We start from the raw sequence: 15,780 nt of genomic DNA, 5'->3' as shown, positions 1-15,780 counted from the left end.
GGATAACATTTCATTGTATGCATACACCACATTTTATTTGTTTATTCATTTGGAGTTGTTTCCATTTTTAGCTACTCTGATATTCATGTACAATATTACATGTGGATGTGTTTTAATTTTCCTTGGGTATATGTCCAGGTGTGGAATTGTTGGGTCATACGGTAACTATGTTTAATCTTTGAAGAACTGCCAACTGCACGATTGGTGTAACTGTACCATATTACAGTTCCACCAGCAGTGTATGAGACTTCCAGTTGCTCTGTATCCTTGTCAACACTTGTTTTTATTTGGATTTTTTTGATTATTGCCTTCTTAGTTGTGAAGTAGTATCTCACTGTGGATTTGACTTGCATTTTGTTTTTGGCTAATAATGTTTAGTCATTTTATATGTGCTTATTGGTTATGTGTTCATCTTCTTTGGAGGGTATCTATTCATATCCTTTGCTTATTATTTTTTTCTTTTTTCTTTTTCTTTTTTTTTTTTTTTCGAGACTGGATCTTTCTCTGTCACCACAGGCTGCAGTGCAATGTTGTGATCATAACTCACTGCAGCCCTCAACTCCAGGCCTCAAATGATCCTTCTGACTCAGCTTCCTGAATGACTGACATTACAGGTGCACGCCACTGCACCCAGCTAATTTTTAAATTTTTTGTAGAGACGAGGTCTTGCTTTGTTGCCCAGATTGGTGTCAAACTCCTGGTTTCAAGTGATCCTCCCACCTCAACCTCCCACTTTTGCCCAGTTTTTAATTGGGTTATTTGTGTTTTTTTTTTTAGTGAGTTGTAAATGTTGCTCATATATTCTAGATACAAATTCTTTACCAGATAATAATGATTTACAAATATTTTCACCTGTTTTATGGTTTGTCTTTGACTTTCTTTGGTAGTATCCATTGATGCATACAAAGTTTTACTGTTGATGTTTCTTTTGTCATTTATGCTTTTGATTCCTTATTTAAGAAGGCTTTGGCTAACCCACAGTCATGATTTACTCCTGTGTTTTCTTCTGAGAGGTTTATAGTTTTAGATATTATGTATTAGTCTATGACCCATTTTTTAAAGTTAATTTGTGTGTATGTTGATGAGGCAGGGGTCCAACTTCATGAGGTTATCCAATTGTTCTAGCACTGTTTGTTGAAAGGATTATTTCTTTCCTGTTGAATTATCTTGATACCCTTGGAAAAATCAATTGACCCTAGACACAGTTGACCCTAGATTTATTCCTGGATTTCCGGTTTTCTTCCATTGATTTATATGCCTTTTTTTGTTTGTTTTTTTTTGAGGCGGAGTCTCGCTCTGTCACCCAGGTTGGAGTGCAGTGGTGCAATCTCAGCTCACTGCAACCTTTGCCTCCTGAGTTCAAGCAATTCTCTTGCCTCAGCCTCCCAAGTAGCTGGGATTACAGGTGCGTGCCAGCACACCTGGCTAATTTTTGTATTTTTGGGAGAGACAGGGTTTCATCATGTTGGCCAGGCTGGTCTTAAACTCCTGACGTCGTAATCTGCCCTCCTCGGCCTCCCAAAGTGCTGGGATTACAGGCATGAGCCGCCGTGCCCAGCCTCTATATGTCTTTTCTTATGCCAGTACTACCCTGTTTTCATTACTGTTGTTTTGTAGTAAGTTTTGCAGTGGGAAAGTGTAAGTCTTCCTACTTTTTTCTTCTTTTTAAGGGTTGAGTTGGCTTTTCTGGGCCCCTTGTAATTCCTTATGGCTTTAGAATCAGCTTGTCAGTTTCTACAGAGTAGGATGGGATTCTGATAGAGAATATATTGAACCTGTAGATCAACTTGGGAAATACTATTAACAGTATGAAGTCTTCTAATCCCTGAACATAGGATGTTTTCCCATTTATTTAGATATTCTTTTGTGTTTTTAATTTTTTTTCTTTAGAGACAGTGTCTTGCTTTGTTGCCCAGGCTGGAGTGTGAGGGTGTGATCATAGTTCACAAGTCCTGAAACTCCTGGGCTCAAGGCATCTTTCCACCTCAGCCTCCTGAGTAGCTAGTACTACAGGCAGTACCAGTCTAATTTTTTAGTTTTTTGTGGCAATGTCTCACTATGTTGCATAGGCTGGTCCTGAACTCCTGGCCTTAAGTGATCCTCCCGCATGAGCCTCCAAAAGTGCTGGGATTATGGGCATGAGCCACTAGGCCCAGTCAGTTTAGACATTCTTTAATTTATTTCAATATTTTGTAGTTTTCAGAGTATAAGTTTTACATATCTTTTGTTGAATTTCTTTATAAATATATTCAATTCTTTTTAATGCTATTGTACCGGGAATTTTAACATTTCATTTTCTTATTGTTCATGGCAAGTCCATAGGAATATAATTTTTGTATGTTGCTGTTACATCTTGAAGCCTTGTTGAACTGTTTATTAGTTCTAATAGTTTCATAGCGATTCCTTGGGATTTTCTATATACAGGATTATGGTATCTACAGTAGCAACTTTTTACTTCCTCCCTTCCAATCTGGATGTCTTTTTATTGTTCTTGCCCAGTGGTCCTTGTGAGAACCTCTAATACAATATTGAATATAAATCTCAAGTGCAAGCATCCGTGTCTTGTTCCTGATCTTAGGGGAATGCATCTAGTCTTTTACCATTAAGTAGGATATTAGCTGTGGGGGTTTCATAGATGTCCTTTATCAGGGTTGAGAAAGTTCCCTTCTGTTTCTCGTGTGTTAAGTGTTTAAAAGAGTGTAGGAATTTTTCCAAAGGCTTTTATTCATCTATTGAGATTATCATGGGTTTTTATGGTCATTATTTTGAAGTTACTAAAATTCAACATCAAACATTTAATTTCCTGCACATATTTTTATCCATCTTTCTGTGGTGTAAGCTTAACTTATATTAGTTATTATGTCTCATCTTTGATAGTATTGATTCAGATGTACTATAAATTGAGTTTTTAAAACTTAGCCTAATATTGGCATTAAAATAAACTGTATTAGTATCAATCAAGTGCTTTCTCTCTCTTTTTTTTTTTTTTTGAGATGGAGTTTCGCCCTTGTTGCCCAGGCTGGAGTACAATGGCGCGATCTCAGCTCACTGCAACCTCTGCCTCCCAGGTTCAAGCGATTCTTCTGCCTCAGCCTCCCGAATAGCTGGGATTACAGGCATATGCCACCATGCCCGGCTAATTTTTTGTATTTTTCATAGAAACGAGTTTTCTCCATGTTGGTCAGGCTGGTCTCAAACTCCCGACCTCAGGTGATCCGCCCACCTCAGCCTCCCAAAGTGCTGGGATTACAGGTGTGAGCCACCGCGCCCGGCCCATTCTCATGTTTTGAATGGAGAAGTGACACTTTAATTAGGGATAACCTCCAGAACCATTAAGCATTGGGAAAGCTAATCAGTTATTGATAGTTCTGGAAAACAGGTTTGTATTTGTAGACCTGCATAGCATTGTTATTTCTAAATTAAGAATGACCAAGAAAAACCTGGCGTACCTTCAAAAGCTAATATTTTGTCTTTTGTGAGCAGCATTGCAGAGTTGGCATAAGGAAATGTGCTTTTTTTTTCTTTTTTTGACAGAGTCTTGCTCTGTCACCCAGGCTGGAGTGCGGTGGCGTGATCTCAGCTCACTGCAACCTCCACCTCCCAGGTTCAAGCAATTCTCCTGCCTCTGCCTCCTGAGTAGCTGGGATTACAGGCACATGCTGCCACACCCTGCTAATTTTTATATTTTTAGTAGAGGTGAGGTTTCATGTTGACCAGCTGGTCTCGAACTCCTGACCTCAAGTGATCCGCCTGCCTTGGCTTCCCAAAGTGCTGGGATTACAGGCATGAGCCACTGTGCCCAGCCAAAATGTGCATTCTTAATACATTTTGAAAAGGATGATGTGAATTCTGTCAGCCTTGGGCTTGTTTCACACTTTAAAACTGTCTTTGCCTACGGTATAAACAACTTGAATGTTCTATTTATTTTTAACATTGCCATCTGTCACTGTTAGATGCCAAATCTGAAAGATACAGCTATAGTTTGAGACTGAAAATTTAAAGTTCCCTATACTATTACACAACAAGGGTAACATAGGAAAAATATTCTCTTTAAATCTGTTCTTAAATGTTCTGAATATATTCAATTATTTGTATATACAGAAATAAAATTAATCACCATATCCTGACCAAGATAGAAAGTATCCATGGTACCTTAGGAAAAAGAAGGTAAGAGTTTGAGAGAGAGAGAAGAGGAAACAAAAAAGGTGGAAGCTTGTCTATAAGAAATTGTCATTTTGTTCAGTCACCATAGGGCATGATATAATGGAAGATGAGGTCTAGGTGGGGAAAGGTGGAAGGGGAAGCACATGTTTTTCTTTGTGTTTGTTTTGCTTGCAAGTCACTGAGGAGCTATTTACTGACACTTTTCTTAAAGGCTTTATGTTCATAGCTATTCTCTCTTCAGATATTTCTTTTTCCCAATTCTCTTTCTCCTCTCCTTTACATATCAGTTACATTATTTGATATTGTCTCACAGATCTTGGACTCTGTTTTTTTTTTTTTTTTTTAAATTCAGTTCTCTTTTTTTTTTTTTTTTTTTTTTTTTTTTTTTTCAGTTTGGATACTTTCTATTGTCCTATCATCAAGTTCAGTGATTCTTCACTCTGCTATGTGTAGTCAGTCTTCTCTTAAGCCGACCTAACACATTCTTCAATTCTCGTATTTTTCTTTTCTCACATAAAGCTAAATGGTCTTTTTACAATAATTGCTATGCTGGAATTCCCCATCTTTTTGCATCATCCACCTTTTCCACCACAAAGAAAGAAAGAGGAGGGGTGGGGGATAGAAGAGAGAAGAGGGAAGGAGTGGGAGAAATGGAGAAAGAGAAGAAAAGCAAGCAGAGCTTATTCTGAGGCATTAACTTCTGGAAATAAAAGACTAGTGATTTAGACAACCTCCCCTCTGAAGACAGTTAAAACATTTTGACAGAAGTATAAAAACATATCTTTGAAGCATTAGAGAGTTAATAAAACTGTAAGCAATTATTGTGCTAAGATGAAACAGAAAGAAATCTGAAGAGTGACCCCTGCATATGGAGACATTATTCCCCTAGAATATCTGATGATGGAGTAGAGGAGGTCATCATAGTGCTAGGGGAACAAAAATTGGAGGTCAGAACCCATCAAGACAGAGTTGCTGAAAAATGCCCCAAGCTTTGAATTGGAATCTTTGTAGAAATTGGTGACTGATTCTAAAATGTATATGGAAATACAGATCCAAGAATACCCAAGACGATTTAGAAGAACAAAAAAGTGGGAAACTTACTGTAATAGATGTCAAGATATATTGTGAAAGCTTCACTAATTAAGACGTTGGTATAGATGTACAGATAGACCAATAGATCAATGGAACAGAATAGAGTCCAGAAACAAACCTGTGTCTATATAGATACTTGATTTATGACAAAGGGTGGCATTGGAGGGCAGTTTCAAAAGAACAGTCATTTCAATAAAGAGTACTGTGTCAACTGGACATCTGAATATAAAAAAAAGAGAAGCTTGGTTCTTATTTAACCCCATACACAAAAATCCATTCCAGGAGAATTACAAATCTGTATGTGAAAGACAAAACAATAAAACTTTTAGAAGATAATACTGTAGAATATCTTTATGACCTTGGCTTTAGACATAGTATTAATTATAACTGAAAAGCTTAATAATTAAACAATTAAAAGGAAGAACTTTATCATAATACGCCATTAAGATAGCGAAAGGGCAAATCACAGTGTGGGAAGATATTTGCAGAATGCGTATCTGATAAAGGAGTTGTAAAGAGTCTTTAGGAAAATGCAGATGGAAGCCTTATTGACTCTTGAGTACATACTTACCAGAATAATTAAAATGTAAGGGTAACAATATCTAAGGTTGGCAAGAATATAGATTAATCGGAATTCTCATATGCTGATGGTGGGAATATTAATTTGGGACAATCATTGGCATTATCTACTGAAGTTGATACACAACTGTAACCCAGCAGTTCCACTTTTAGATGCATATAGAGATTCCTGTACACAGACTAAGACACGTGCGTAGAAATGTTGATAGCAGCTTTATTTCCATTTGTTAAAAACTGGCAAAACTTATAGGTGTATACGTGGTGGAATGAATAAATGAAGATATATACAGTAAATTCGCCTACACCAGTAAAAATGAATGAGTTAAAACTACTTGCAACAACATGATTGACTCTCACAAAAAATAGTGTTGAAAGTCCTGATATACACACTCACACTGTGAAGTTTCATGTATACATGTAGAGAGTTCAGAATCCTAAGAGTTCAAGACTGCTCTGTGGTATTAGAAATTAGGATAGCAGCTACCTTTGGAGAGGAAAGAGAAGGTCAGTGATTGGGATGGGCAGGAGAGAGGATTCTGGAGTATTGCTAATATTCCGTTGATCCAGGTGGGAATTATACAGAAATGTCATGATATTGATTATCTTTTTGTGTGCTTATTGCCCATTGTATATTTTCTTTGGATTAATGCCTATTTAAGTCTTGCTATTTTTGAATTGGTCACTTTGCATTTTTAAAAAATATTTTTCCCATCCAGATGACTATTCTTTGCAGTATTGCTTTAATACACAAGTGTTGGAAATCATATTTTCAAAAAATACTTTTGGTACTTTTATACTGTAAAATACTTTGCATCCACCACAAAGTAAGTAGAAGCCTATGTACTAAACCAGGGAACTTTTTCTGTGATATATTGTTAAATGAAAAGGCAAATCACAGAACAGTAAAATCCCATTGTAAATTCATAGAAAGAGGATCTAGAAAGCTATGTATGTAAACTGGAGAGGGGAATGGGATTATGGAGACAGTAAGAAACATTTCATTTTTTCCCCATTTACTTGTGTATTATTTAATTTTTTTATAATTGAAATGGGATAGTTCCCTTGGCCCCTTCGCAGGACTCAAAGGTCAGGGGGAGCATGCAGGTGAGTGGGTGCAGAGGCCAGGATGAGCACCTCTGGGCAACTGGTAGGAGCAGAACTCTGTGCAGGCCCATGGCAGCATCTAGAGGTTACCCACAACCCCTGGTGCCCCCGAGGGCATGTGTTACAGTGTGCTCTTTTACCTTTGCCATCCATGGGTGGCTTAAATGTTAACTCAGTGGAGGGTCAGTGTGACAGCCTCTTGCACCTGTATCCAAGTCCTTGTGTGGGGTCCAGGAAGAATCAGGACGCACAAATGAATTGAAGAGTGGTGAATGTGGAGGATTTCATTGAGTGGTAGAAGTGGCTCTCAGAGGGATGGGGAGCTGGAAAGCGGATGGAGTGGAAAGGTGGTCCTCTCCTGGAGTTCAGCCATGCCCAGCTGACCTCTCATCTGAAGTCCTGCCATCGAGCCCTCCCTCTGAAGTCAGGCTGCTTCTCTCAAACGTCCGGCTGCTTCTCTTCTTCTCTGCCACTCTACTGCTCTGCTGGCAGGGCCTGGGGTTTTTATGGGCACAAGATAGGGGGCAGGTCAGGCCAAGGTGGTTTTGGAAAAGGCAACAATTGTAGGGGTGGGAAACAGGAATGCATGTTCTCACTTTGGGTCATAAGTCCAGGCTTGAGGGTGTGGCCCTTGCCAGGGACCACCCTCTTCTACCCAGTGTTTCCCTTTCTCCTGTCCGTATCACGATGAGCATGTATTATTTTATAGCATATGAAGAAATAGATTGTAATCTCCTGTTAACTCTACCCTACCCGAATAGGTAATTTCCAAGATCCTTCTTAATGCATCTACCCCATAAAATGGACACTAGTGACACTAGATTTAATGCAGGTGTTAAATTTATATACCTGTGTGAAAAGCAGCAGGGTTAAAGGGACAAAAGCTCAGGCAACCTTGGGTTCAATCCCTATGCCACATTTTACTGTCTGGGTATACGTCATTTGGCCTCTCTGATTTTCAGTTTCCATATCTGAAAAGTGAGGCAAGATTATTATTTCAAAGATGACAGATAAGGTACTTAAGACCCCTGGATATTTAGTGAATGTCAACTGTTATTTATTGATTTATATTTATTTACTATGTTATTTAAATTCATGAGTATCAGAAACTATATTTAATTTATATAGATACTTATTTAAGATACTATTTATTGATACAAATCTACATACCAAGATATCACAGTTGTGTTAGTCTATTCTAGCGTTGCTGTAAAGAAATACCTGAGATTGGGTAATTTATAAAGAAAAGAGGTTTAATTGGCTCACAGTTCTGCAGGCTGTACAGGAAGCATGGCACTGGCATCTGCTTGGCTTCTAGGAAGGCCTCAGGGAGCTTTTACTTATGGTGGAAAGCGAAGTGGGAGCAGGCACCTCACGTGGCAGGAGTAGGAGCTAGAGAGAGTGGCAGAGAGTGCCACATACTTATACAACCAGATCTCACGAGTATTCACTATGCAAGGACAGCTCCAAGCCATGAGGGATCTGCCCCCGTGACCAAAACACCTCCTACTAGGCCCCACCTCCAGCACTGGGGATTACAATTGAACATGAGATTTGAGTGGGGACAAATATCTAAACTATATCACAGTACATGAATGAAACAAATTCATTACAGTAGTTTTCACAGAACCATGGTGGGGGAAGGAGCTTCTTTGAATGGTCTAAGAATTTGCATCACAAATTTCTGTTTTATTTGAAGATAACTTTTTTTTTGTTAACAGATATACGTTAAAGCTGAGACTTTTTTTTTTCTTTAAGACTAGTTAAGTGCATGTGTGAGAAGACAGAAAAGAGTAGAACAGGGAAATAGATCTGTAACTGATGTGGGTACAATCAATTGAGATAACTCAGTACCTTTGGACCAGCCGGGCTTTTATTTGTAGTGTTGTTTCAGGAAACCAGTCCTCTAGTGTCTTGCTTTTTATGTTATTTTACTTTCAGTATTACCTAATTCCAGTTGTTTTGTTTTAAATCTTCACTTGCTTGCTCCTGGATTGTTTCTATTTTCTTTCTTTTTTCAGTTTCCAACACTTTTTGCTCTTTTGTAGCCATGTTTCTTTGCATGTCACTTTAGTAAGAAGTGACCACACATTTATATGTCAACTAAAAGAGGTCCAGGTTTTTACTTACTCTATTTGGAGTGTTGCACTGAATATGCTTCTCATTGAACAAATGCTGAAGTGTGTTAAGAATCAGATTGTTGCTGTAATCCCAGCACTTTGGGAGGCCGAGGCGGGCGGATCGCAAGGTCAGGAGATCGAGACCATCCTGGCTAACATGGTGAAACCCCGTCTCTACTAAAAATACAAAAAATTAGCCGGGCGTGGTGGCACATGCCTGTAATCCCAGCTACTCGGGAGGCTGAGGCAGGAGAATGGCGTGAACCCGGGAGGCGGAGCTTGCAGTGAGCCGAGATCGCGCCACTGCACTCCAGCCTGGCGGACAGAGAGACTCCGTCTCAAAAAAAAAAAAAAAAGAATCAGATTGTTAAAATCCCTACCTTCAGAGGCACTGATGTACGGGTCAAAGGAGTACTAAAATGCTAAAGTGCCTTGGGAAGCTTTCTCCCCAAATACATTGCAAAGGTTAGATCAAGATAATATTTTCTCACGCTGTGTCAGGGGAAAACAGAAAATTGATAATACCATGTATTTATAAAGTGCTTTAGGGTTTATGAATACTTACATTTCCAGTGTTTAAACTGGACATGAATCTGGTCACAACCCTGTGAGCTTGCTAGGGATAGGGAATGTATTTCCATCCCTCCCCTTCCTACCCTTTTTTTTTTTTTTTTTTGAGATGGAGTCTCGCTCTGTCCCCCAGGCTGGAGTGCAGTGGCGCGATCTCGGCTCGCTGCAAACTCCGCCTCCTGGGTTCACACCATTCTTCTGCCTCAGCCTCCCGAGTAGCTGGGACTATAGGCACCCGCCACCACGCCCGGCTAATTTTTTGTATTTTTAGTAGAGACGGGGTTTCACCATGTTAGCCAGGATGGTCTCAAACTCCTGACCTCATGATCCACCCGTCTCGGCCTCCCAAAGTGCTGGGATTACAGGTATGAGCCACCGCGTCCGGCCCCTACCCTTTTTTAACAAATGGAGCAACTGGAAGCTTAAGACACTTGCCTGAGGCTTCACAACTAGGATTTACTGAAATCTCCTGACACCTAATAGTAATCACAGCCAGCACTTACATAGTCCTGACTGTGCGCCAGGCCCTGTGCCATGCACTTGACGTGGGTTAACTAACTTGTGTGCAGTTAGTTAACACAAAACCCAGAATTCTGCCCACTATAGAACACTGAATAGACATAAAGATTTTTGTTCTCTCTGTCAAAACAAAAATTTAATTCCTTTTGCTTTTACTACAATAGGAGTAAATAAAATGTGTTTGCATTTTTATAAGGCCTATATAAACAGAACAGAAATTAGGGCAAAAGATGGGCTAAACCTACTTAATTTGCTAATTTTGTTTTCAGTCATCATCCCTTCCTAATGCCACTTTAATTTAAAAAAATCTTTTAATTTTTCATTACTATGCATAAAACATATCCCCAAACTCTCTTATATTGTAGCATTTCCAGTTGTTCTTTTCCATTTTCTTAGTATAGTATTTCTCCCTGTGTACTTGACTGGAATCTCCTTGTGTTTTCTGAACATGGCATGTGGCTTCATAGCTTTCACTATGCTCCTGCTGTTCCTACACCCTGAAATGCCTTCCCCATTTTAGCCAGTTGAAATCCTCCTTATATTTCAAGACTCAGGCCAGAATCCACTTCTTCCATGAAAGCTTCCCCGACCTACCTCTCCCTAATCCCATCTCCTCTCCACCACTAGTCCACTAGTGCAAATTTAATAGCAGTTATTTCACATATTCACTAAATTGTACTTTCTTCATAAGTGACAAACATGTCATTCATCTTCATCTCCTCCCCAGGCTGTGTGTGTAATGGTTACACAACGAAAGCCTGTTGAGTTAATCCATCCTAGTATTTACTATCAAATTAAAGTTTTAGAGTACAGCTTTCATCATGTAACTCTTATCTTCAGAATATTTGGGTGAATTCCTCCCTCTACGCCAGAATTAGATACAAAATTTTCAGTGTAGAATTTAAGGTGTTTCACAAATAGTGGAACTAACTTATCTTTGCAGCCATTTTCCCCCCATTTCTTACCTATATTCAGCTTCACTAACGTGTTTCCTTACTCTCTTCCCAAGGTACTCTGGGCTTCCCCCTTCCCTCGCCTGTGACTGACTTACCATTTTTTTGTGTGAAGGTTCCCTAGGCCACTCTTTGACAAACTTGAATTTGCACTTAGCTCACCTGAGTTCACATTCATTTCTCTCAAAAAAATTTTAAGTTTGATACTTCACTTTCTATGTGTCTTTTTTCCCCACCTTCATGGTTTTGTTTGTTGGCAGATGTTGTATTTTATAGTAATTTGCATCTTTTATATGGATGCTACAAAACAGTTCTTGATTGATAATTATAAGCATGAACAGTTTTCATTATAGTTACCAAAAGTGTTTCCTAAACCCATATGCCCTTTAGTCAGTGCTGGGAGTAGCCCCCTAATCAGTCTTTTTCTTGCCCTGAGTAAAGAGGCTTTTCCACTTTTTGGCCATTTCCAATACTCGTTCATTAATTGATCAAGAATTTATTGAGTGCATACTAAGTGCTATGGCTAAAACAGTGAACACACCAGACAGAAATTCCACCATTTTGGTGTTTGTATTCACGTTTGACTAGAAGGAGAGAGGTAAAGAAATAAATAAACAATATAGTATGATAGATAAGGGCTATGAAGAGAAATAAAGCTGAGAAAGGGATGCCAAGACTAGGAAATGCTGAGAAGTGGCTTGTATGGGGTTATAATTTTCAAGGGAGAGTAGGGTGGTCCAGGAATGGCTCATTAGAAGCCTACTTTTGAACAAAGACCTGAAGGAAATGAGGAGGGGAGATCTGCATGTAATCTGGAGGAAGAGCTTTCCAAAGACGGAACAGCAGGTGTAATGATACTGAGTTGAATGTGTGTCAGACTTGGCAAAGGGTCAGGAGGAAGGCCAGGTTGGCTAGAGCAGTGGGTGAAGACATGAGATGAGGTCAAGAGGGGAGAGGGATCAGATCTTCTCTGGGGCCTGGGTGTCACCGTAGGGGTTTTGGCTTTTATTCAGAATTAGTTGGGTAGGCAGTGGAAGACTTTGAGCAGTTTTTGTTTGGTTCGATTTATCTTGTTAAAAGGATCACTTTGCTCGCTGTGTTAAGAGGAAAGGCAGAGATAGGTAGAAGAAGAGGGACTGGCAGTAGCTGTTGAAATGAGCCAGGTGAGAGACGGTGGTGACTTAGACCAGTATGGTAGCTGTGTAAGTGATGAGAAATGATCTGCTTCTGGATATATTTTGGCCATGGAGCTGGCAGAATTTGCAGACATACTGTGAAGGGATTGAATCATCCAGGTAATTTTTTTTTTTTTTTTTGAGATGGAGTCTCGCTCTGTCGCCCAGGCTGGAGTGCAGTGGCGTGATCTCGGCTCACTGCAAGCTCTGCCTCCTGGGTTCAAGAGATTCTCTTGCCTCAGCCTCGCGAGTAGCTGGGACTACAGGCACCCGCCACCATGCCTGGCTAATTTTTTGTATTTTTAGTAGAGACGGGGTTTCACTGTGTTAGCCAGGATGGTCTCGATCTCCTGACTTCGTGATCCGCCCTCCTCTGCCTCCCAAAGTGCCGAGATTACAGGCATGAGCCACTGTGCCCTTCCTTTTTTGTTTTTTGGTTTTTTTTTGAGATGGAGTCTTGCTCTGTTGCCCAGGCTGGAGTGCAATGGCACGACTTGGCTCAGTGCAACCCCCGCCTCCCGGGTTCAAGCAATTCTCCTGCCTGAGCCTCCTGAGTAGCTGAGATTACAGGCATGCGCCACCATGCCCTGCTAATTTTTTATTTTTAGTAGAGACAGGGTTTCACCATATTGGCCAGGCTGGTCTCAAACTCCTGACCTCGTAATCCGCCTGCCTCGGCCTCCCAAAGTGCTGGGATTACAAATGTGAGCCACTGTGCCCAGCCCCACTCAGGTAATTTTTATGATAGAATGATTAGAATGAAGCCATTCCTTTTCCAGTGAATTCTCTTGTTGCCTCTCCCACCCATGCAAAGATACATCCTAGTCCAAAATAGGGGGATAGCCACCAAACATTTTGTTAAATATGAGAGAAAAACACGTGACCTCTCCTACACAGTCACTAGACGGCACAGCATCTTTTCAGTCACTTACATTTTTTGACTTTTTATTTTGAAATAATTGATCTCAAAGGAAGTTGCAAAAATAGTACAGAGAGATCCCCTGGATTCGTCACTCAATTTCTTCCAGTTGGAACATAACTATATAGTAGTATATTATCAAAACCGGGAAGCAACATGGTCACAATACGGTTAACTAGATGCAGACGTTACTCCAAATTCACCAGCTTTGGCAGCACTCATTTTCTTATCATGTATTTTCATGTGGCATTAGAGTACAGCTTTTTGGGTTTCAGATGAGAATTATTGTCATTAATTAATCTCCCACACACAGGCCAATGATTGTGGAATATAGTTATTCCTATCAATGTTTATATGTTAAGTAATATATATTACTTAAATAACATGTTATATATAATATGATAAAATAATATATATTAACATATATATTACATAACATAAACGTGGATGTTTATAAGTTAAGTAATATATGGGGCTTACAGATTTTTCTAAGTATTCCCAAATGGCTTTTCTACAGTAAAAATATGTACTTTCTTTTTTCTCACTCTCTTCCCTCATCCCACCTTCTCTTCTTTCTCTCTTTTCTTCCTCTCTCTCTTTTGTCTTTCCCTTGCCCTCCCTTGCTGTCTTTAGTACTAAGGAAGAGGTTGGGAGGGAGGGGTGTTATTCATTTAAAATTAAAGAAAAGAAGAGTGGCTTTGCCTTCTCCAATAGGAGTAAATTTTAAGAGCCTTGTTTCCTATTCAGCTAAATTCATAAATCCACAGATGTTCCATTGGTAAAGATCAACATGTTTTGTTCCTACCACATATTGGAATTCTCTGTGGTCTTTCTTATTTTAAAATCACATAAATTTATTGTTTTTTTATTGTGGACTACCATTTATCAACAATTCTATGTTCAGAGCTATGTTCAAAGAGGAAAGAAAGAATAAATTCAGTCAACAGCAGAAGATTTTGGAATGGTGCATGATGAATCCGCCCTGGATATCTCCTCTCTTGCCAGTTACTGTTATGGGACCTTGGCAACTTGCTGAATCTCCCTGCCTTGGTCTCCTCATCTGTAAGATGAGATAATAATACAACTGCCTTCATTAGATTAGGATAAATAATGTTTATAAATACCTAGAATTGTGTCTGGCACATAGTAAGTGCTATAACATTATTTTGTAAATTAAAAAATACCTGAGGGTAGAATTTACATTAATATTAGCAAGAAGTTTACATTAATATTAGCAAAAAAATATGTAAATATTTTCCGATTCATTTGTTTCTTGATTAAATAAATTCAACAAATTAAATTAAATTCATTTGTTTCTTCAGTAAATAAATAATTGGGTTAACGCACTTCAGTGTTATTACTTATTTATTCTTCAATTATATTCAATTATTATTTATTTATTCTTCAATAAATAATTGCGTTAACGTAGTTCAGTATTATTACTTAGTTCAGTATTATTATATTACTTAGTTCAGTATTACGCAGTTCAGTATTATTACTTAGTAGAAGTATTGAATCTCAGTATTTATATTGTATTTATGCAAATAACTAATAAGAATCTTTAAAGCTTTAAAAAGTCACGAATTGAGATTGAATGTCAGTTTGATAATAGTTGCCAAAGATTTTCACTTTTGCTAATGAATGTCTGTGGTAGAGGAAAAGAAGTGCCTTGGGACTCCATGGGTGAAGGAGAGTTACATATTTAACATCTGTGTAGTGTAGGAAGGAGAAGGTTATACTTGGGAAAACTCGTTTAATTCTGGATTTCCCATTCCGAAGAAACCTTTTTTATTTTTTTCCCTAATAATTGCATAAGAGATTGTCTTAGGATTTTTCACTCAGAGACTGTGTAAGTTGATACGTAAAAAAATGTGTTAGTGGAATAACAATCTTAGCTCAGTATCAGCAAAGATATTAAAAGATTTGTTTTCTCAGCCTATCCTGTTGTTTTAGTGATTCAGCCTTTACTGGCAGTACTTCCTACTTGATCAATTACTTTTCTTATTTTAAAGGAGCCTAAAGTGCTATCATTTTTATTGGATACACTGTCTCCCACCTACTTATCAAACAACTGAAAAGCAATTAACTTTTAAAAAGAGAAAAGACATAATTTAATATCAATTTCATACGGGTGTTTTCTGAGCAGGAAGTGCTCACCTGTGTGGGGTTGATGGGTGGAGCTCTTCTGGTGAAGCCTGTTCTGCAAGTGTGAGTTTAGGCTGGGGCGTTTCTGTGGTGTTGCAAAGCAGTATGTGCTGAGAGAGGAGGATTAAGCTCCTGGAGGCAAAGCTCTCCCACACACTTGCTGGCTTGCTGGGCTCCACCGACTGGACTGAAAATAGAGCCAAGAAAAGTGCTGCTGCAGGGGGTCCTGAAAACAGCTGGAACCTGACAGTGATGTGGGACCTAACTTGAAGTTAACCTGTGGTGGTGAGGTCGGAACCAGTGTGATTATGATTTATTTTTTACGCTCTTGTACGGAATGCAGAGCTGTTGTATCCTGATGAATCTACTGCTAAATATAGTCATTTGGAATAATTTGAAGTATTGATCTTAAAACTTGTACCACAACAAGAGGTAAGGAG

General features: G+C 38.9%; 1 protein-coding gene across 5 annotated transcripts in view; it reads left to right on the top strand.

The window, feature by feature from the left end:
• The window catches only part of ARHGAP32 (Rho GTPase activating protein 32), a 309,513-nt gene that overhangs the window by 237,906 nt on the left and 55,827 nt on the right, over nucleotides 1-15,780 (top strand). Inside the window, exon 1 of one of the 5 annotated variants that reach the window (XM_032167879.2) lies at nucleotides 15,422-15,772. The exons of the other annotated variants lie outside the window; for them this stretch is intronic. The gene's annotated coding sequence lies outside the window, so the exon portion shown is untranslated. Of the gene's footprint in view, nucleotides 1-15,421; nucleotides 15,773-15,780 lie in introns of those variants that run through there. 5 annotated transcript variants of the gene reach the window in all.

This window comes from Hylobates moloch, unplaced genomic scaffold (genome assembly GCF_009828535.3).
Source record: "Hylobates moloch isolate HMO894 unplaced genomic scaffold, HMol_V3 SCAFFOLD_11, whole genome shotgun sequence".
In the NCBI taxonomy this organism is placed as follows: domain Eukaryota; kingdom Metazoa; phylum Chordata; class Mammalia; order Primates; family Hylobatidae; genus Hylobates; species Hylobates moloch.
The sequence above is the reverse complement of the archived record's forward strand: the minus strand, read 5'-3'. Positions and strand labels throughout refer to the sequence as shown.